The 23,341-nt window shown below is 50.7% G+C and overlaps 1 long non-coding RNA gene and 1 pseudogene across 1 annotated transcript; both read left to right on the top strand.

The window, feature by feature from the left end:
• Nucleotides 1-15: 15 nt before the first annotated feature.
• Nucleotides 16-22,697, top strand: LOC144581198 (uncharacterized). The gene is made up of 3 exons (XR_013531752.1): nt 16-179; nt 15,907-16,134; nt 22,350-22,697. It is a non-coding gene; the product is annotated as an uncharacterized LOC144581198 (long non-coding RNA).
• LOC128931420 (uncharacterized) lies at nt 19,784-21,012 on the top strand (annotated as a pseudogene).
• Nucleotides 22,698-23,341: the final 644 nt, after the last annotated feature.

Genomic DNA, 23,341 nt, shown 5'->3' with positions numbered 1-23,341 from the left:
GTGCTTCCGGTCCCCGAGACTTGGGGCTCCCGGGCTCCTGAGCTGCTCGGGTTCCGCGCTGCCGGGAGGGCTTGGGGGCGCCTTGGAGCCGGACCCCGTTCTTTTCGGGAAAGGGCGTTGCGACCACCTCCGTCCCCGGGCCTCAGCCCCTCAGCTGCAGACCTTCGGGGCCCTCGCTGGTGAGAGCTCTGTCCTCCGTTCTGTGTCCAGGACCCCCCGAAGCGTAGCGCTAGGGAACCCCCTGCGCTGGGAACCCGGCCCTGTTCGACCTTCCGCTTTGGGCTGGAGGCATTGTAGTCACCACAGCGAACGCTTATTTGGCACCGAGTGTGTACCAGACATGGTTCTAAGCGCTTTATACTCATACTTGTTTGATTTCAGCCACCCGGTTCAGTAGAAGCGTTTCATACATTTTACAGACGTGTGCAGGTGCAGAGAGCTTGGCCACGCTTGGGCAGCTGGCGGGCTGGGGTGGGCTTCGAACTGCTCCGTGACACGAAGCCCCGGCAAAGGCCAAGAGAGGGACCAGCCCCACCCTGAAGCAGGATGGGTTCTGGTTCCTCCAGGGGCCCCCATACCCTCTACTGCTCAGCCTCAGTTTCTCCAAGCTGGAAGTTTTATTGGCAGGGTTGGGCATCTTTCACAGTGGCTGAGAGTGATTGGAGCCTCCAAAGCCTTCCTCACGGGGTCAACACCCCTTCAGAACCCCACCCTCAGAGACCTCTCTGTTGTTTCCATGTCAAGGCTGTATTTTCTGTTATATTACCGGAAAGGGGTTCTGATCCAGACCCTATGAGGGGGTTCTTGGATCTCATGCAAGAAAGAATTCAGGACGAGTCCATAAAGTGAAAGCAAGTTTAATAGAAAAGTAAAGGAACTGAGGTAGAATAATAGGGTCTGGAGGCAGGGTACATAAGGCCAATGAACACTTCAGCTATGACAGGAAATATCCTCTCCAGTCCGAGCACAGTGGCTCACATCTGTAATCCCAGCACTTTGGGAGGCCGAGGCGGGTGGATCATGAGGTCAGGAGTTCGAGACCAGGCTGACCAACATGGTGAAAGCCCGCCTTTACTAAAAATACAAAAATAAACTGGGCGTGGTGGCGTGCGCCTGTAATCCCAGCTACTCAGGAGGCTGAGGCAGGAGAATTACTTGAACTGGGGAGGTGGAGGTTGCAGTGAGCCGAGATTGCACCACTGCACTCCAGCCTGGGTGACAGAGTGAGACTCTGTCTCAAAAAAAAAAAAAAAACATCCTCTCCATAGCTTGTACACTGAGTAAATGATTCTGTAACTTTGCTTCATCCTCTTCATTTACAAAGGGGGGACGCCAGGTAACCAGTGGAAACCCCTAGAGGGTATTTAAACCCCACAAATTCTGTAACAGGGCACTTGAGCCCCTATGCTTCTGCTGCTCCCACACTGCAGAGTATACTTTCAGTTTCAAAAAATCTCTGCTTTTGTTGCTTCCTTCTTTTCTTGCTTTGTACTTTTTGTTTTTTGAGACAGAGTTGCCCAGGCTGGAATGCAGTGGCATGATCTCAGGTCACTGCAACCTCTGCCTCCCGAGTTCAAGTGATTATCCTGCCTCAGCCTCCTAAGTAGCTGGGATTACAGATGTGCACCACCACGCCTGGCTAACTTTTGTATTTTTAGTAGAGACGGGGTTTTGCCATGTTGGCCAGCCTGGTCTTGAACTCCTGACATCAGGTGATCTGCCCACCTCAGCCTCCCAAAGTGCTGGGATTACAGATGTGAGCCACCACACCTGGCCTGGCCTGCTTTATGTGTGTGTGTGTGTGTGTGTGTGTGTGTGTGTGTGTGTGTTTTGTTTGTTTGTTTGTTTGTTTGAGATGGATTTTTGTTCTTGTTGCCGAGGCTGGAGTGCATTGGTGCAATCTCCACTCACTGCAACCTCCATCTCCTGGGTTCAAGTGATTCTCCTGCTTCAGCCTCCAGAGTAGCTGGGATTACAGACATGCACCACCACACCTGGTTAATTTTGTATTATTAGTAGAGATGGGGTTTCTCCATGTTGGTCAGGCTGGTCTCGAACTTGCGACCTCAGGGGATCTGCCCGCCTCAGCCTCCCAGAGTGCTGGGATTACAGGCATGAGCCACCTCGCCCAGCCTGCTTTGCACGTTTTGTCCATTTCTTTGTTCAAGACGTCAAGAACCTGGACACCCTCCACCAGTAGTAGAATAAAGAATGGCTGCTCCATAGGCAAAGCGGCTGCACGGGCTGCGGGTTGCCCATTTTTGTGGTTATTTCTTGATTATATGCCAAACAAGGGGTGGATTATTTCTGCCTCTGCTTTTTAAACCCTTTAGGATAACTTCCTGATGTTGCCATGGCATTTGTAAACTGGCATGGTGCTGGTGGGAGTGTAACAGTGAGAATGACCAGAGGCCACTCTCATCGCCATCTTGGTTTTGGTGTGTTTTGGGCAGCTTCTTTACTGCAAACTGTTTTATCAGCAGACTGCTTATGACCTGTATCTGTGCTGACCTCCTATCTCATGCTGTGACTTAGAATGCCTTAACCGTCTGGGAATGCAGCCCAGTAGGTCTCAGCCTCATTTAACCCAGCCCCTATTCAAGCTGCAGCTGCTATGGTTCACACATCTCTGACATCTATGCCACTACAGCCCTTAGGAAGAGCTTGACTCCCTCTTGTCATGACTTGATGACTTCATATCCAATCCAGGTCAAGTCAAATGAAGCATGCTCCTCCAGTGATGATTTCTGGAGGCCTGAAATAAAAGGCATGCATACAGAACATGTTCAAAATAGACATAAATCAAGAGGAAATTCATTTTTGAACATTCTTGCAGCCAGTACACAAAAGGAAGGATGATGAGTTTCATGGTTCTACTACTCAAAAAGCCGGAAGCATCTCAATTTCCCAGGAAAGTCTTAAGTTGCTGCCGGTTCTAAATTTAAACACACATCTACCCACACATACCCCACAAGCAAATTGCCAGTGTATTGCTTTGTCATCTAAAATCTTCAAGAGGTTTACTCATTTTTATTCACCTGTGTGTGCATTCTCCCTCTGTGTAGGCAAATAGACACAAGAAATCTGATCCTGTCCCCTGAAAAAAAAAAACCCTCTGAAATAAACTTATCACCTTTACAAATGGATGTTGAAGAACAAGATGGATGCTGGGTTTTTGCTGTTGTCATTTTTTAAGGCACAGTCTTGCTCTGTCACCCAGGCTGGAGTGCAGTGGCACGATCTCGGCTTACTGCAACCTCTACCTCCTGGGTTCAAGGGATTCTTCTGCCTCAGCCTTCCGAGTAGCTGAGATTACAGGTACCTGCCACCACACCTGGCTAATTTTTATATTTTTAGTAGAGACGGGGTTTCACCATGTTGGCCAGGCTGGTCTCAATCTCCTGACCTCAGGTGATCTGCCCGCTTCAGCCTCCCAAAGTGCTGGATTATAGGTGTGAGCCACTGCGCCCAGCCTGGATATTGTTTTTGATGACACTGTTAATTACATATGTGAGGGATTGTTTGGTCAATTTGGGTCTAGATCTAAGATAAAGACAGTAGGAAAAAAATGAGAGGTGGAAGGTTGTCCTAGGCTGAGGTGGTGGTCCAGGAACATTCTGGCAGCCTAAAGGACAGAAGTTACATATCTAGAAGAATGGAAGAGGATCTCATTACACATCATTGACTCCAGTACTGAAGGGTAAATGAACTGGAAAGAAAGACTCTCAAGTGGATTCACATAAAATGGGAATCTAATAGTAATGATGCCAATCATGGCGCAAAGAGTTTGAGGAGTTATCTTAAAAAGGAAAGTATCTTTCATTTGTCTTATATTCACTAAATTGTAGGTAAAAATGCCATGGTGTGTTAATCTGTGAAACCAACGAAGAATTAGTCAAGTGCCGATTTGATAGGGTTGTAATTTTTCTGACAAACTGTATGATGGTTCCACACATTATCCTTCCCACTGTATGTGATTCTCCCAGCTCCAGGATGAAGAGGATTGTTTTACAAAAACGTGCAAGGGTGCCATCAGTTTTCCCAGAAGGCTCTCTTCATCATTTGATATTCACACCGTATCTTGTTGAAGGGGCATCCAGTGGTTAGCCATGGCGGTGGCCTTACTCTCAGTTGCCTGCCTGTGTGGCTTTGCCAGAGCCTCCTATGCTGACCCATGGCATTGGTCTCCGTCTGAGCATCCCTGGCGTCCCATTCGTGGGCTTCCTGAAACCTTACACCTCTTGAAAGATAGACAGTTTGGCTTTGCAACTGACATGCTTTGTATGTACACAGCCTCACAACACGCTCTCCAGTCTGCTCAGCAGGAAAGATTCCGGAGCTCCACCGGGTGGGGTGTGTGAGTGGAGACCAGTGACATAACAGGTTCTGTGTTCACGATGATTTCTGTTTTCCTCTGCAGCCCTGTAAGGACAGGGACTCAGATAGTCTGGCCTTTAGACCCAGAGGACTTCCAGGTACAACAAATCTTAGACTGGGTAGAGCTTTAGGCATCAGAATCAACCTCCTCGGCTATTAATTTTGAGTGACTCTGTAATTTTGGGCAACTTGTCTCAGTTTCTCAGCTTAAAAATGAAGATGGAAAAGGAGGGTGCCTGTCTTGTGGGATTGAGAGAGGCAGCCCCCCCCAAAATTAATTAATAATAATAAAAAAAAGAGGCCGGGCGTGGTTTCTCACGCCTGTAATTCAAGCACTTTGGAGGCCAAGGCAGGCAGATCACCTGAGGTCGGGAGTTCAAGACCAGCCTGACCAACATGGTGAAACCCCGTCTTTAAAATCAATCAATCAATCAAAAGAGAGAGGCAGCTCACACGCAGCAGTTCACTGGAACATCATACGTTCATTACTTTATCTATTATTTATTTGGGAGACAGGGTCTCACTCTGTCACCCAGGCTGGAGTGTGGTGGCATGATCATGGCTCCCTGTAGCCTCAGCCTCCCGGGCTCAAGCAATCCCCTCCACCTCAGCCTCCTGAGTAGCTGAGACTACAGGCACGCACTACCATGCCCAGCTAATTTTTGTGTTTTTAGTAGATACGAGGTTTTGGCATATTACCCAGGCTTGGAATATCATAAATTTAGCTGTTAGGTTTATGATTACCCAGCTGTTCTCCCTGTCCTTGGATAAATAGACCTTGCTGCTCTACACCTGATGAAGAGCAGCTTGAGTGCAAATGGACCATATGGCCAGGACATCCTGGGACTGGCAGGGTTCTCTACAAGCTGCTGGAGTGGTGACCATCAGGCCCTGCACAGGGCCCCCAGGGGCTGCCTAAATGGCTGCTTTTTTTTTTTGAAACAGTCTTGCTCTTTTGCCCAGACTGGAGCGCAGTGATGTGATCTCAGCTCACTGCAACCTTCACCCTCGCAGGTTCAAGCAATTCTCCTGCCTCAGCCTTCTGAGTAGTTGGGATTACAGGCATGCGTCACCATGCCTGGGTAATTTTTGTATTTGTAGTAGAGACAGGGTCTCACCATGTTGCCCAGGCTGGTCTCGAACTCCCGGCCTCAAGCAATCCTCTCGCCTCAGCCTCCCGAAGCGCTGGGATTAAGTGTAAACCACCACACCCGGCAATATTCAGCCTCTGCACCATCACAGCCCACCTCAGTAGCCAGAACTGTGGCATTGAGGCTGTTTTGACAATTACCAGGCCCATCAAGGGGAATTCAGGATGTGTAGGTTGGCTTCATTGCTATGTGTAGTCTTTCTGCTTCTTGCAAAAGCCTAGGAGTGCTCAGAACCACTGATTACGGTGGGTGTTTTATGAGTCTGTCATGATCAGTGGGTCCCCATCATCCATGAAGGGAAGGAAGCTTTACTGAGCACCTCTTACATATCATGTCCTGCACCGGGCCCTTCTGCAAAGGTGATGTCATGCACTCTCCCCAACTTTTCAGCAAGCAGGAATCAGTTTCTCCAAAAGGAATAAAGCACTTGACACAGGCCACAGCACAAACAAATCTCAACAATGTTACGCTCCGTGAAGGAAGCCAGGCACAAATGGCCACACAATGCATGGTTCATTTATAGACAGTTTCCAGAACAGACAAATCCACAGGGTCAAGAAGCAGACTCAGGCCGGGCACGGTGGCTCACGCCTGTAATCCCAGCACGTGGTAGGCCTACGAGGGCAGATCACCTGAGATCAGGAATTCAAGACTAGCCTAGCCAACATGGCAAAACCCCGTATCTACAAAAATTAGCTAGGCATGGTGGTGGGTGCCTGTAATTCCAGCTACTCCATCTCTATTGAACATAAACATAAAATTAATGGGCATGGTAATGTGCATGTGTGGTCTCAGCTACTTGGGAGGCTGAAATGGGAGGATCACTTGAGCCCAGAGTCAAGGCTGCTGTGAGCCGTGATTGCACCATTGCACTCCAGCCTGGGTGACACAGCTAGACCCTATCTCAAAAAACAAAAAGAAGCTGGACATTGACTCAGAGAAGCAGACACACACTGCCCCTGCAGAGATGAGGCCGGGGCCAGGAGGGGGACTGTGGACTGTGGGCAGGCTTCACTGCTGGGATATAGATCTTTCTCTTTTTTTTTCTAGAAGGAGTTTTGCTACTGCTGCCCAGGCTGGAGTGCAATGGCACAATCTTGGCTCACTGCAACCTCCACCCCCTGGGCTCAAGCAATTCTGTCTCAACCTCCCGAGTAGCTGGGATTACAGGCTCATCCCACCACGCCCTGGTAATTTTTGTATTTTTTGTAGAGATGGGGTTTCGCCATGTTGGCCAGGCTGGTCTCCAACTCCTGACCTCAGGTGATCCACCCGCTTTAGCCTCCCAAAGTTCTGGGATTATATGTGTGAGCCACTGTGCCTGGTCTCTTTTTCCTTTTTTTTTTAGACAAGATGTTGCTCTATCGCCTAGGCTGGAATACAGTGACATAATCATAGCTCACTGCAGCCTCCACCTCCCAGGCTCAAGCAACCCTCCCACCTCAGCCCCCTGGGTAGCAGAGACTACAGGTGCATGCCACTATACCTGGCTCATTTAAAAAATATTTTTGTAGAGATAAGGTCTTGCTATGTCACCCAGGCTGGCCTCAAACTCCTGGGCTCAAGCGATCCTCCTGCCTTAGACTCCCAGTGGGATTACAGGCATGAGCCACAGCAGCCGGCCAAGATCTTCCTCCACACTAGCAGTCCTGAAGCTGAGGCCTGGGAGACTCCATGCCCCAGAGACTCCAGCTTTTACACTGGCCTCATCACTGCCTTTGCTGTGCCCCCAGCTGGGTGTGAGAATCATGTGGCCTTGCCGTGTGCCTGTAGGGTTGCAGTTGGCAGTGACCTGCACACTATGGTTGCAAAGGCACTTGGATAAATAGCAGCACAGACAGAAATGATTCCAATTGGAGCATTCCACAAGACAGATTATCTTTAGTACCCAGTTATCTGGAAAAACATAACCACATATTTTTTCTAAACTTTGATAGTCCAAGTCAAGGGTGGGACAGGGCAGGATTTAAGAAGCATCTGCTGCTATGGTTTTTGGAGAAAAAAAGATTAAAAGCAACTAATTGAAAATTGCAGATATTTTATCACAAGAGCAAAACCCAGGGTTGTCTATGTAAAATTCATATTTTTTCCCAAAGGAAATTAATGAATCCTATTAAAAAAAAAAAACAAATCCAGTTTATAAGGATCCAGGGAGAGATTCATCTAGAAAGGAAATAAAACCTCTTCTCGGGGAGCATTTAAAGATGGCTTGGAGCCAGGCATGGTGGCTCTTGAATGTAATCCCAGCACTTTGGGAGGCCAGGGTGGGAGGATCGCTTGAGCCCGCGAGTTGGAGACCAGTCTGGGCAATAGAGGAAGACCCCATCTCTACAAAAAAATTTAAAAATTAGTTGAGTGGTGGCACACACCTATAGTGTCAGCTACTCAGGAGGCTGAGGCGGGAGGATTGCTTGAACCCAGAAGGTCAAGGCTGCAGTGAGCTATAACAGTACCACTGCACTCCAGCCTGGATGACAGGGTAAGACCCTGTCTCAAAAAAAGAATTAAAGACTAGTGGCGTTTCTTGCTGGGCATAGTCTCAGTTTCGCCAGTGCTGTGATTGCTGTGTTGCCCAGGGATGCTCTGAACTTTGCAGGTTTTTGTTTGTTTGTCTGTTATGGAATCTCTCTCTGTCGTGTAGGCTGGAGTGCAGTGGTGTGATCTCAGCTCACTGCAACCTCTACCTCCCAGGTTCAAGCAATTCTCCTGCCTCAGCCTCTGGAGTAGCTGGCATTACAGGCAGGCACCCTCGACCACGCCCCGCTAATTTTTGTATTTTTAATAGAGATGGTGTTTCACCTTGTTGGCCAGGCTGGTCTTGAACTCCTGATCTCAGGTGATCCTCCTGCCTTGGCCTCCCAAAGTGCTGGGATTACAGGCGTGAGCCATGGAGGCCAGCCAGGCTTTGGAGTTCTATGTGAACTGCAATATTTCATTTACCACCACACAGTAAACAAAGAAAACCCACTGCTGCTGGGCCCCCTTCTATCATGACGCAGAATTGAGAGTTTAGCACGTCACTTTGTTTTCTGCTGAACTTAGTCAAGTTCCAGTCTTACAATCTTTTCATCCCTAGCTTGAGGCTTTCTGTCTTTGTTGCAAATATTGAAAACTGCCACCTCACCTCTTGCACTATTTGCTTAGTTCTTTAAGAAATGAAACCTTAATCCATGTACAATTTCTAAAAGCCTTTATTTCAATATTTTAAGAAGTTATTTCCCCTGGCAAAGAAGCCACCCGGTGACCGGGTGAGGAGCCTGATGACAAAGCTCATTAGCCTGAGTGGAAGCTCATTCATTATTACTGCGTTTTTGCTCTTCCAGGGGAGAACGGAGAACCAGCGTGCTGTGTGTCATGGTCTCTGGGTGAATGTTTGTAGAACTGATTGAATTAAACAAGGCGTGCAAAGCAAGTGGTTCGTGAGGTGGTGTGGGGTTGTAAGGATGGGGAAAGACCCAGGAGGCAGGACACAGCCCAAGCCCTACCTCGGCCCCACCTCTAACTTGCCGACAACCTTGGATGATTCCCTTCTGGTCTTGGGCCTCTGTTTTTTCATCTCTAAAATGGGAAGATTGGCAATGTGGCCTCCAGGTCTGTGCTTCTGTGATTGTTGTGTTTCCTGGGGGGTTTCTATCTGTTCCTAAGACTCTCAAACTGGGGTGGGACAGGGACCAAGAAGGAAGGGGTGGCCTGGTGGTCCTGCCTGTGGGAAGTAGAGACAGACCTGGAGTTGATTTTGTACAAGCAGAGAGGGAGTGTGGAGGGGTGGGAAGGTGGGAAGGGCCTCACTTCCTGAAGGTCCTGTCTGTGTCTATGGGTGAGTGTAGAGGCCTGACTGAATGGCGGGCCAGAGCAGGCAGACCAGACACAGACAAGGACTTTCTGAACACCGGAACTTTCCAAGGCCTTCCACTCACGGCATGTGGGGAGAGCCCTGCCCCAGACGAACTGAGCCCTGGGCATGTGTGGCTTGCATCAGATATTCTGCATTTGGGAGGCTGTACTCAGGCTGTGAAAGGCTTTTGCAAATCTAAATGGCTGTCATTCTGTAAGCAGTGGTAGAACTAGTAACCACAGGGGATACTGCTAAAGGCAGCTCTGACATCTAACAGAAAACAAAATGCAAATTCAGACTAAAGACAAGGCTGGGCATGATGGCCCACGCCTGTAGACCTAGCTACTGGGGAGGCCGAGTTGGGAGGGCCACTTGAGGCCAGGAGTTTGAGGCCACCCTGGCCTCAAACTAGACCCCATTTCTACAAAAAATAAGTAAATTACCTGGGCTTGGTGTGGTGCACCTGTAGTCCCAGCTACTAGGGAGGCTGAGGCAGGAGAATTTCTTGAGCCCAGGGGTTTGAGGCTGCAGTGAGCCTTGATCATGCCACTGCACTCCAGCCTGGGTGATAAGAAAGTAAAGAAATAGGCCAAGGCAGGCAGATCACGAGGTCAGGAGTTCGAGACCATCCTGGCTAACATGGTGAAACCCTGTCTCTACTAAAAATACAAAAAATTAGCTGGGCCTGGTGGCACATGCCTGTGGTCCCAGCTACTCGGGAGGCTGAGGTAGGAAAATTGCTTGAACCTGGGAGGTGGAAGTTGCAGTAAGCTAAGATCGTGCCACTGCACTCCAGCCTGGGTGACAGAAACGCCATCTTATAAAAAAAAAAGGAATAAAACGGTGGCTATCCCGTAGGCAGAGCTGCCCTGGGTGCTTCTGACTAGCTATTTTTAGGGTTATTTCTTGATCATATGATATACAAGGGCTGGATTATTCATGAGATCTTTGGGAAAGGGGAGGAATTCCCAGAACTGAGGTTTCCTTCCCTTTTTAGACCATGTAGGGTAACTTTTGGACATTGCCATGGCATTTGTAAGCTGTCACAGCACTGGTGGAAGTGTCTTTTCATGAGCAGTGAGGATGCCAGAGGTTGCTTTCCCCACCATCTTGGATTTGGTGGGTTTTGGCTGGCTTCTTAACTGCATTCTGTGTTATCATTGGGGTCTTTGTCACCTGTGTCTTCTGAAACCAGTCCTGCTGACCTCCTAACTGAGTCATGTGCTGTGTAGCCTTTCCTGATTTGCTTCTTCCACTTAGGATACTGATTCAACCATGTTGTTGGCCACATCAGTAATTTCTCTCTCTCTCTCTCTGCTGAGTAGTATTCCATTGTCTGGATGCACCACAATTTCTTTATCCATTCTCCTACTGAAGACATTTGGGTTGTATCCAGCTTGGACCACTGTGAATAAAGCCCCCATTGACCTGCATATACAGGTGTTTGTGAGAACATAAATGTTCACCTCTCTTGGGAAATACTTGAGAATGGGATTGCTAAGTAGCATGGCAGGTACTTGTTTAATTCTAAAAGCTTCCAAGCTGCTCTCCAATGTGTGTGCACCATTGTGGCATTTTCTCCAGCATTGCAAGCACATCTCAGTTGCTCTCTATTCCTGCTGAACAGACATCTATCTATCCACCCATCCATCCACCCACTCACCCATCCATCCATCCATCCATCCATCTACTCATCCACCCACCCATTCCATTCACTCATCCATTCACCCACCCAATCATGCATTCACTAATCCACTCATTCATCCATTCACCCACCCATGCATTCACTAACCCATCCATCCACCCACTCATAAATTCACTCATCCATCCATCCATGCATTCACTCATCCATCCATCCACCCACCCATTCATCCATCTATCCAACCACCCATCTATCCACTTATTCATCCACCCACCCATCCACCCATCCATTCATCCATTCATCCACCAACCCATTCATCCGCCCACTCATCCATTCACTCATCTATCCATCTGTTCATCCATTTATGCATTCACTCATCTACTCACCTATGAATTCACTCATCCATCCATTGATCCATCCATGCATTCACCCTTCCATCCATCTACCCACCCATCCACCCACTCATCCACCCATCCAACCACCCATCCATCCACTCATCCATCCATCCACTCATCCACCCACTCATCCACCCATCCATTCACTTAACCATCCACTCATCCATCCATCCATCCATCCATCCATCCATCCATCCATTCATCCATCCACCCACCCATGAATTCACTCATCCACCCAGCCACACATGAATTCACTCATCCATCCAACCACTCATTCATGCATCTCCACCCACCCATTCATCTGCTGATCCATCCATCCATAAGATAAATATTTGCTTGGTCATTCACTCGATGAGCATTTTTGCTGGAAGCTGGTCCAAGGACCCCCCTACCCCCTCCATAAGATAAACAATAGGCAAAGGGCTGCAGGTCAAGTCAGAGACAGGAAAAGCAGAAATGACCCTACTGCCAACAAGTGGAACAGGAAGTCATTTCAAAGGGATTTGAAAGGAAGGAGAAAATGCTCCCCTAGCAAGACAGCTGTGAAAAAGAATGAGAGGGGCCCATAAGCAAAGAGCTCCTGGAAATACAGGACCTCCGCCTGGTTGAGAAGGCCAGCAGTGATGCCATGTCACCAAGCTTGACTGGGGTGGTGGGGCAGAATTAGGTGGGACTTGTGCTTCCATGTCCACACATATTTTATATGAATTTTTTATAGTTGAGGTTTTTGTTGTTTTGTTATTTTGGTTTGTTTTCAACAGTCTCGCTCTGTTGCGCCGTCTGGAGTGCAGGGGCACGAGCTCTGCTCACTGCAGCCTCGACCTCTCAGGCTCAAGAAATCTTCCTACCTCAGATTCCCAAAGTGTTGGTATTATAGGTGTGAGCCACTGCACCCGGCTATAGCTAACATTTTCCTTTTACAACCACAAAAGAAATCAAAAGGGAAAAGAAGGAAAAATACTTGCAGTAGGTGTAGCCAGGGAGGCTGGCATGGCACAGAAGCACCCACTAGCCCCAGGTACATGAGTCCTGGGAGGGGATTTGAGCCCAGCCTGGCAGGGATGAGGGCGGTAAGGATGAACACCTGGACTGCCTCTGTCCACTCCCTCTGGGAGTAGGGGGGTCCTTGGACCAGCTTCCAGCAAACTGAGCCACTGGGAAGCCGGGTTGGGAGTGCATGTGTTGCCAGAAAGCACCTCTAGGGGACAGCCGAGGCCACAGAACCCTCCGGTGCAGTGCTGGGACTGGGTTGCGGCTGGGTCTAGGGTGGGTGGAGGGACGGAGGTGTCTTATTCTCCTCTTATTCTCCTCACTCCCTGCTTGGGGGAGGGAGGTCCTCCTCCTCCTCTTCTGAGAAATTCTGCATGTTCCTGGGAGGCCGAGGGCCACTGCATCCCTCTCTCTGTCTGTCTCTCTGTCTCTGTCCCTCGCTGTCTTTCTGTCTGTCTCTCTGTTGCTGTCTCTCTTGGTCTCTGTCTCTCTCGGTCGTCTCTCTTTGTCTGTTTCTCTTTGTCTGTCTGACTGTCTCTGTCTGTCTGTTTCTGTCTTGGTCTTTCTCTTCTCTTTCTCTACCTGCCTCTCTGTCTGTGTGCCACTTTCTGTCTCCGTCTCTCTCCTCTCTCTCTGTCTGTGCCTGTCTCTTTCTGTCTCCCATGGTCTGGCACTGTCTTCTGTCTGTCTGTCTATCTGTTTGTCTCTGCATGTCTGTCTGTGTCTGTCTCTGTCTTTCTCTTGGTCTATCTCTGTCTCTTTCTCTCTTTCATTTCTGTCTCTCTTGGTCTATCTGTCTCTCTTTCTCAGCCTATCTGTCTGTCTGTGTCTGTGTCAGTCTCTCTTTTTCTTGGTCTGTCTGTCTGACTATCTCTCTCTCTTTATCAGCCTGTCTGTCTGTCTGTGTGTCTCTCTCTGTCTCTTTCTCTCTGACTCTTTCTATCTGTCTGCCTGTCTCCTTTTGTCTCTCACGGTCTGTCTGTCTCTGTCTTCTGTCTCTTTGTCTATCTCTGTCTCTCTTGGTCTGTCTCTTTCTCTGCCATTCCTGTCTGTCTGTGTGTCTCTCTTTCTCTCCTGGTCTGTCTCTATCTGTTTCTCTGTCTGTCTGTCTGTCTGCCTGTTTCTTTCTGTCTCCCTTGGTCTGTCCATCTGTCTCTGTCTCTGTCTCTGTCTCCCTTTCTCTCTCTCTCCGTCTGTCCATCTTTCTCTTATCTGGGTCCCTCGCTCCCCATCCAGTCACCTGATGACAAAGCACTTTGTCTTTGGAAGGTGTTGGCATCTGTAATTGACGTCACAGGCACCTGCTGAGCCTGACCCCGTGCTGGCTCTGCAGAGGTAGCCAGGAGACAGTCCCAGCCCGCAGTCGTTTGGGGATACGGCAGGGCACACACAGGTAGAAGGTTATAAATCAGACAAGGGCATGAATTCCAGAATTGGACCTGGGGAGAGAAATGCTGGAATAGACTGTCAAGGCCGTAACAGAAGCACAGAGCATGTGTGTGCTGGTGCTGGGTCCTCTGCAGTTGCTGTTATTGGGCCTCAGCCTCAGCTCTGACCTTCCTGGTAGCCCTAAAGAAAAGGGGAACAAGATCGGGCAGCCAGGTTCCTGACTCACTGTCCTGGGCAAGGAACCTACTGGCTGCTCAGCAAAAGCTACACACTCTGAGCTGCTCACAGCCCTGCAGTGCTCTCCAGGGCTTCCCAGAGTCAGGGCAGTGTGTGGGCACTCTCTGTCTGGCATATATGTGACAGGCTCACTCTCTTCCCCTGGAACGTAGCTGCAAAGGACAGGGCCATAGGATGGGGGTGGCCCAGGGACCCCGCCTTCCCCAGGGCCAGGTCTAGGGAGCTAAGAACAGGGCTCCTGGCTGGGCTTGTGTTTTGTTTTCTTCTATTTTTAACTTAAAAAATGATATAAGCACTGAGTGTGGGGACTCATGACTGGAATCTCAATGCTTTGGGAGGCCATGGTGGGCAGATTGTTTGAGCCTAGGAGATCAAGACCGCCTGGCAGCATAGCAAGACCCTGTCTCTACAACAAATAAAAAAAAATTAGCCTGGTGTGGTGGCATGCCCCGGTAGTCCCAGCTACTCGGGAGGCTGAGGCATGAGAATTGCTTGGGCCCAGGAAGTGGAGGCTGCAGTCAGCCATTATAATACCACTGCACTCCAGCCTGGGTAACAGAGCCAGACTCTGTCTCTTGAAAAAATAAAAATAAAAAAGGAGATATATTTTGCATATGGTAAAATTCACCCGTTTGGTGTTTTGTTCTATGAGTTTTGACAAATGCTGACCATCTTACAGATATGATCATGATCGAGACCAGCCTGGCCAACATGGTGAAGCCCTGTCACTACTAAAAATACAAAAATTAGTTGGGTGTGGTGGCAGGTGCCTGTAATCCCAGCTACTTGGGAGGCTGAGGCAGGAGAATCGCTTGAACCTGGGAAGTGGAGGTTGCAGTGAGCCGAGATTGTACCACTGCACTCCAGCCTGGGCGACAGAGCGAGACTCCATCTCAAAAAAAAAAAAGACACAAACCAACACCGTCCTCCCCAAATTCCCTCACCAGCCTTTGCTGTCAGCTCTGTGCCCACTAAGCCCTGACCCACTCCCTGCCTTGTCTCCAGAATGTTGCCCACATGAGATTGTACATCAAGTACCAGCTGCGCTTTGATGAGGGTGAGCTGTACATGTGTATTACAAGCACGTATGTGTAAGCATGTGCAGATGTGAGCACGAAAACCTGTGCATGCATGGAGGCTTGTGTGTTTGTGGAGGGCTGTGGGACCTGAGGACTCGCCACTGTGTGGCTGGGACCAGCTCTGTCCATCTCTCTCTGGCCCCTCCATGCCCACCTGGTCACTGCGTTCACGTACCCATGCAGTCTCAGCTCCTCCCTCAGTCTCCCTGCTTCTGCCTCTGTTCCCGAGGGAAGCCCACCCCATTGTCCGTCTTCCTGACTGTCTCTCTTGGTCCACAGCCAAACCCTTTTTATCTTAGTTTTTCTTAAAGACAGATTCTCTGTCTCCCAGGCTGGGGTACAGTGGCTCGATCTCGGCTCACTGCAACCTCCGCTTCTCAGGTTCAAGTGATTCTCTTGCCTCAATCAGCCTCCTGAGTAGCTGGGATTACAGGCATGCACCACCATGCCTGGCTAATTTTTGTATTTTTAGTAGAGACAGCATTTTGCTATGTTCGAGACCAGGCTAGTCTTGAACTCCTGACCTCAAGTGATCTGCCTGCCTTGGTCTCTCAAAGTGCTGGGATTACAGGCATGAGCCACCACGCCTGTCCTATTTTAATTTTTGATTGTAGTAAAATGCACATCCTAGAAAATCACCATGATAACCACGTTCCAATGCAGAGGCCAGTGGCATTAAACACAGTCATGTTGTTGTGCGCCCCTCTGCACCTGTCTCCAGAACTCTCTCATGTCTCACGAAACCCTCACTCTCCATCCCCCCCACCCTGCACCCCCCCGGCACGCATTGTTCTGTTTTCTGCCTCTGCAGATTTGAGTGCTGTAGGGACCCCATGTGTGTGGAGGCATACGGTACTGGCCCTTTCATGACTGGCTGATTTCACGGAACCTGACGCCATCGGGGTCCATCCACGCTGTGGCAGGTGTCAGACGCCCCTTCCTCTGTTTGGCTGAACAGTTTCTGGATGTATGGATGGAGCGCTTGGTGCCCATTCACTCGCCTGTCAGTGGACACGTGGGCAGCTCTCATCTCAACTCTGTGAGTAACGCCTCTGGGAATGTGGGAGGGCACCTGCCTCTCTCAGATCCTGCTTTCAATCCTTTTGGGTGGGGGCCAGGCATGGTGGCTCATGCCTGTAATCCCAGCACATTGAGAGGCCAAGGGTGTGAGGATCACTTGAGGCCAGGAGTTTGAGACTAGCCTGGCCAACATGGCGAAACCCTGTCTCTACTAAAAATACAAAAAAAAAAAAAAAAAAAAATTAGCCGGGCATGGTGGCGGGCGCCTGTCATCCCAGCTGCTAGGGAGGCTGAGGCAGGAGGATCTCTTGAACCCAGGAGGCAGTGAGCCAATATCACACCATTGCACTCTAGCTGGGGAGACAGAGTGAGGCTCTGTCTCAAAAACAAGAAGAAGAAGTTATTCCTTTTTTTTTTTTTTTTTTTTTTTTTTTTTTAGATGGAGTCCCTCTTGTTGCCCAGGCTGGAGTGCAATGGTGCAATCTTAGCTCACTGCAACCTCTGCCTCCCGGGTTCAAGTGATTTTCCTGCCTCAGCCTCCTGAGTAGCTAATTTTTTTTTGTTTTTGTATTTTTAGTAGAGACAGATCATTCCCAGCTACTGGATGCTGGGACCCACCAGTAGGCAAGAGAGGGGTGTGCACCCCTTCCAGCTGTGGCATTGGGACCAGAACCTCCACCTCCTGAAAGAGACACTCACTGGGTAAACATGGAGCTGCAGTGTTGGAGTGACCCCAGCACACAGCCCAGAGGGAGGAAGCACAGCGGCTGATAGGGTTTGCTTTTCCCTTCTGCCTTGGGTTCCGTTCCACCCCTGGAAGGACCTCCGAGGTGCTCCCTGGCTGGCTCTAGGCCCCACTCAAGCCTCTTCCTTCAGGAAGCCTTCCCAGCTCTGGGCATCTATAACCAGCTGGGCCTTTATCACCTGGGGCCCAGAACATCTCCCATTCTGAACTGCTGTGTTTTGGTTTTACTGTTCTCTGGCTTTTGGTCCCAGCTGGACGGTGCCTTCTTGTGTTCAGGGACAAGGTGGGGAGCATCCATGCACCCCCACAGCACCCAGGCCGGGGTCTGTGCTGGCGAAGCCTGGATAATTTGGGGCTGTGCTGCTCTTGTGTTGCTGACTCACAGTATCTGCTGGTGGCCATCGCACCTCCTGTATCCGTCATCCCATTCTGCATGCCCCCACTGCAGGGCTGAGCTCCCTTGGGAGTTAAAGGCTTATGCAGTCTCTCTCTCCCATCCCCATCCTATTCTCAGGTGGCTCCTACCAACATAACCTAATAGTGAACCCCAAAACAAGGGCACAGGCTGCCCCCTAGCACCACTCTGGGTGCTGCTGTCATGACTTCTCTAAAGACCCACAGAGGAGGGCTGGGTGCCATGGCTCACGCCTTAATCCCAGCACTTTGGGAGGTGAAGGCAGGCAGATCACCTGGGTCAGGAGATGGAGACCATCTTGGCCAACACAGTGAAACCCCATCTCTATTAAAAATACAAAAAATATTAGCTGGGCATGGTGGTTCGCACCTGTAGTCCCAGCTACTCGGGAGGCTGAGGCAGGATTATTGCTTGAACCTGGGAGGTGGAGGCTGCAGTGAGCTGAGATTGTGCCTCTGCACTCCAGCCTGGTGACAGTGAAACTCCATTTCATAAAAAAAAAAAAAAAAAAAGACCCACAGAGTGACACCTGGAAATTCATCTGTGGCACTGGGACCCGAACCTCCCCCAGAGTGGCGCCCCCTCCATGGTGTCTGCACGGCTCCCCCCGTGAGCACAGCTGCCCCAACCTCCCTCCCGACTCAGAGCTCCAGAGTTCCACTGTGGATGGCACGACCACGAAAATCAGACCTGCTAGGAAGCCCTCCCCAGCCACCAGCTCCTGGGCTGACTCATGCAACAGGGTTTTTTGACGTCCATGAGGTTAAGGTTCCCTTTGAGTCTCCTGGGCTACAAGAAAATCCCTTAGGGGAGAAGTCCACAGCCTCCTGTACCCCTGCTTTGGGAAGCCACACCTCACTTGGCTCTAGAACTTTCGGGGAGCACTGTCTTCTGAGTCCTCTCTCTCTGTGTAAGTTCTAGGGCCTTGTCTCAGTGGATCCACTGCAGCCTGGGTAGACAGCTCTCGTGTTTCTAGTTGGGTCACTCGGTTGGGAGCAGCCCTCAGGCGTGTGGCCTCTCCAGGCTGCCTGAGTGCTCCACCCTGGAGCAGGAAGAAGACTGAATGCTCTGGGCAATGGTTCCTCAGGCACTGTGAGGTTTCTGCTTCCCTCTGGGGCCCAGCATCCCTGGCTGCAGCATCCCAGCTGAGCGCAGGCCCTTTTGCCAAGAAAGGCTGGCAGCCCTAGAGGGCAGAGAAACCCTCCTGAATGGTCTCTGTTCTTCTCCTTCTTCTTCTTCTTCTTTTTTTTTTTTTTTTTTTGATACACAGTCCCACTCTGTTGCCCAGGCTGGAGTGCAGTGGTGGAATATCAGCTCACTGCAACCTCCGCCTCCCGGGTCGAAGAGATTCTCCTGCCTCAGCCTTCTGAGTAGCTGGGATTACAGGTGCGTACCACCACGCCTGGCTAATTTTTGTATTTTTAGTAGAGACAGGGTTTCACCATGTTGGTCAGGCTGATCCTGAACTCCCGACTTCGTGATCCACCCACCTCAGCCTCCCAAAGTGTTGGGATTATAGTCGTGAGCCACCTTGCCCAGCAGTCTTAGTTCTTCTAAAAGTCATGTTGACCCATGTATCTCCGGCAGCTGGCGGGGTGGTGATTTGATCTGTCATTATGGCCTTGCATCACTGCGGTCTCCCACTCAGGGGACGTCTCTGTCCAACCACAAGGAGCTTCCAGCCCCTACCCTCTGCATGGGCTCTGGGAGAGCCTGGGGTCAGGGTGGGAGAAGCATGACTCTGGGATCAGACCTTACAAAGCAGGTTCCTCCTGGGGGTCAGCTTAGGTCTAAATGCAGCTGGGCGTGAAGGGGGTGCCATCGGGTGTCAAGGGGTGAGCTAGGAGGACCAGCACCCACTGTTTCTTGGAAACCAGCTTTGGCTGTGCCCCTGGGGACACCGTCTGCCGTGGCCTGCGGTTCTCCTCCCCTGCACAGGCAGGGGTCTCCCTCCTCCACCACCACTCCCTTGGCCTCACCCTCTCTGCCACACGTCTGACTTCTCCCTGCCACTCCCTGGGGGAGCTGTGGCCCCCAGAAAGGCTGCACTCTGGGAGCGGAGTGGCCTGAAACCAGAGAAAAGAACGCTGGGGGATTTGGCTTAAACTCATTAAACCCAGTGAACCCTCCTGCCGAATGATCCCAGTCTGTGCTGGGTCTTTTAATCTCGTTCGGGCCGCAGGGTAATTTGTTTAGCTGTGCTGATCAGCTGAAGGTTAATTCAATTGGACTTGGGTTATTTATTTGTGCCCGGATTTGCTAAGTGTCATTGGAGGTACATGAGGTCTTTATTATGGTGGCGAGATGGCTTCCTTAGGGTGAGGGCCACTGCCACTCCTGCCGGATCCGCCCCCTCCTGTCTGCTCCAGGCTGAGGGAGTACGAGGCAGCCTTGGGAGGCTGGAGCCCTGGGAGGCGGGATGCAGGGGGATGCCTGAGCACTGATGCCAGAGCACAGCACTCTGGCGCTGACACCGGGCAGTTCCCTCTGTCACGTGACCCATCCTAACCCAGGCTGAATTATCTGCTTCCTGGGACCCGTCCCCTCTCTCAACGGGACCTAAGGATGTTTCCTCCATCCCACCTCAGTGTTCCCATCCACACATTGGGAACGACACCCTGACCTCCTGCAGCCTCCTAGGCTGGGCTTTGTAGCTGGGTGGGTGAGCTCCAGCCCCCACCCTGCGCGGTGACTGGTGCAGAAGGACATGGAGATCGAAGAGTGGGCAGCTGGGTTGGCCAGGTGGGCAGAGCTCCTGTGAGGAGCCGGGATCCTTCTCTGGCAGCCGCAGATGATGGATTGCATGTTGACGCCACCTGGGATGCGTGTGACTTGGCAGCCTGCCCCTTTCCTGCCTTGGGATCAGACGCCCTGGTGGGTATCCCTTTCCAGGTCCCATGTCCTCCTATCCTGTGGTGGCGTCTGGAGCGGGGAAGCTTGCCCCTGTGTCCCTGTCCTCAGCTACCTGCCTGTCCCTGTCCACTCTGACCATCAATGGGCGGAACGGGCTGCGGAGACTCAGGAGTCCTGGGGTGACACAGAGGTCCCAGGCTGGAGGCCGTAGCAACCAAGACTGTGGGAGACAAGGGAGGGATGGCAAGTGCCCCCAAGGAGTAGCCCAGGCGCCCCGGAGGCCTCCTTCCCTCCCTCCCTCCTTCCCTCCCTCACTCACTCCCTCCTTCCCTCCCTGCCTCCATCCTTCCCTCCCTCCCTCCCTCCTTCCCTCTTCCCGCCTTCCCTCCTTCCCTCCCTCCCTCCCTCCCTCCCTCCCTCCTTCCTTCCTTCCTCCCTTCCTTCCGTCACCCAGGCTGGAGTGCAATGGTGCAGTCTCAGCTCACTGCAACCTCTGCCTCCTGGGTTCAAGTGATTCTCTGGCCTCAGCCTCCCAGGTAGCTGGGACTACAGGCGTGTGCCACCACACCTGGATAATTTTTCGTATTTTCAGTAGAGGCAGGGTTTCACCATGTTGGCCAGGCTTGAACTCCTGACCTCATGATCTGCCCAACTCAGCCTCCCAAAGTGCTGGGGTTATAGGTGTGAGGCACTGTGCCTGGCCCATTGCCCCTTTTCAAGGGTGAGGAAATGGAGACTCAGAGAGGTTAATCGACTTCTCCCAGGCCACACTGCTGCTCCTTTGTGGATCTACAGTTCGAGGTGCCCCTGTGCTCTCCCCTCCTGAGCCATCTGCTCCTACCCTCCTACCCAGAGCCCTGGCCCTCCAAGTGAAAGCAGGGTAGTGGCCTTCAGAAGCCTTGGGGCTAGTCAATCCCAGCTGTCTTGGATTGGGTTTCCTAGAAGCAGATCCTGAAGGAAGGAGTGAGAATGCATGCGCTCTTTGGGAGGCAGTCTCAGGAATTGCAAGGGACAGTGAGGGAGCATATTAGTAAGGCTCTCCGGAGAAACAGAACCAATACACAGAGATTTAGGGTGAGGAATTTGGTTTCTGTGACTCTTGGGGCTGAGAAGTCCCACCATCTGCGTTGCAAGCTGGAAACCCAGGGAAGCCTGAGGTGTGATTGAAACTCAACTCAAGTCCAAAGGCCTGAGAACCAGGGCAGCCGATGGCGGACATCCAGTCCCAGAGCAAGAGAGGATGAGATGTCCCAGCTCCAGCGGCTAGGCAGGAAATGAGGGGTGAGTCCTCCTCCCTCTGCCATCTGTTCAGCCCCTTGAGGAACTGGAAGTTGCCTACCCACTTGGGGACGGCAGACCACCTTCCTGAGTCCACAATTCAAATGCAAATCTAATTCAGAAACACTTTCACAGACACAAGGTGTAATCTAGACACCCCACAGTGCACTTAAGTGACACATAAAATTAACCATCCCAGGGAGTGAGGTAGGGAAGGGAAGATGTTTCAAAATGGATGTGTCTCCATGCCTGCCACTGCTGTGGGCAGCTGCTGTAGCACATACCTCAAAGTCATCCCTGAGGGAGAGGGAGCTGGGGTATTTATACTCCAGTTCTATTGGGCATTGCTGAATGTCCACACTCCTGGATCACAGCCACTCATCCTCATGATGTCCTATGGTCCTCATTTCATAAATGGAGAAACTGGGATCCTGAGAGTCTTGATGGGGTTAGAGCCAAGAGCCTCCATGCCAGGAAGCCCTCCCTGTTTTTTTCCAGTTGTATCAGCCCCCCTCCCCACCCCGAAGCTGCTGTGCTGCCCCATGTCTCTACCATCGATGCCCCAATGACCTTGTGGTGATAACTCCCTGGTGACTTGATGTGCCCCCACTGGGTTGTGAGCTTCACAGAGGTAGGGCATGTTTCTGATGCACCTGAAGGTCGCCAGCTCCCAGTGAGCTCTGGGTACATGGGGAGCATCAGTCACATTCTGGGTCAGTACCTCAGCTGTCCCTCACATGATGTCCTTGTTATCCACACTGCAAAGCAAACCATCCCTATGATGGGCTCATTGTGGATTATGACTTAGTAGGTCAAGAATTTGGAAGTAGCTCAGCTGGATGGTTCTTCTGCTCCATGTGGCTGCCAGATGGTCCTGTGCTGGTGGGAAGTCTGGTCTAGAGGGTCCATGATGGCTTTACTCACATGCCTGACATCTTGGCAGGGACAGCTGGAAGGCAAGATTCAGCTAGGACTGTCCATGGAGCTCCTCCCTGTGGCCTTTCAAAGTAGCTGGACTTCTTGCATGACAGCTCAAAACTCCCAGAGACACTGTCCCAAGAGACAGGAGGTGGAAGCTGCCAGTCTCTCAGGCTAGGACCAGAAACCAGCACTGCTGCACCCACAACCTTTTGGTAGTGATGAAATAAACATAACATTTATCATTTTAATCCTTTGTAAGTGGCATTAAATACATTGATAATGTTTATAACCATTGCCAGTGTCGATACCTAAAACTTTTTCATCATCTGCAATAAAAACTCTGTATGCATTAAATTATAACTCCCCATCCTTCTGTTCCTCCCGCCCCTGGTACCCACCATTTTGCTTTCTACTTCTATGGACAAGGCTATTCTGGACACTTCACATAAGCAGAATCATACAGTATCAGTTTTTTGGTGACTGGCTTATTTCACTTTACATAATGTCCTTTAGTTTTTTTCACACTGTAGCACATGACAGGACTTCATTCCCTTTTTAAAATTTATTTATTTATTTATTTATTTTTGAGACAGAGTCTCACTCTGTCGCCCAGGCTGGAGTACAGTGGTACAGTCTCTGCTCACTGCAACGTCCGCCTCCCAGGTTCAAGCAATTCTCCTGCCTCAGCCTCCTGAGTAGCTGGGATTACAGGCGCCCACCATCATGCCTGGCTGACTTTTGTATTCTTAGTAGAGACAGTGTTTCACCATGTTGGCCAGCTGGTCTGGAACTGCTGACCTCAGGCAATCCATCTGCCTAGGCCTCCCAAAGTGTGGGATTGCAGGGATGAGCCACCACACCCAGGCTTCGTTCTCTCTCTGTCTCTATCTCTCTTTTTTTCCTTTCCGAGATGGAGTCTTGCTCTGTCACACAGGCTGGAGTGCAGTGGCATGATCTCAGCCCACTGTAACCTCCGCCTCCCGGGTTCAAGCAATTCTTCTGCCTTAACCTCCC

This window comes from Callithrix jacchus, chromosome 2 (genome assembly GCF_049354715.1).
Source record: "Callithrix jacchus isolate 240 chromosome 2, calJac240_pri, whole genome shotgun sequence".
NCBI lineage: Eukaryota > Metazoa > Chordata > Mammalia > Primates > Cebidae > Callithrix > Callithrix jacchus.
Note: the sequence above shows the minus strand (reverse complement) of the source record. Positions and strands in the feature narration are given on the sequence as shown.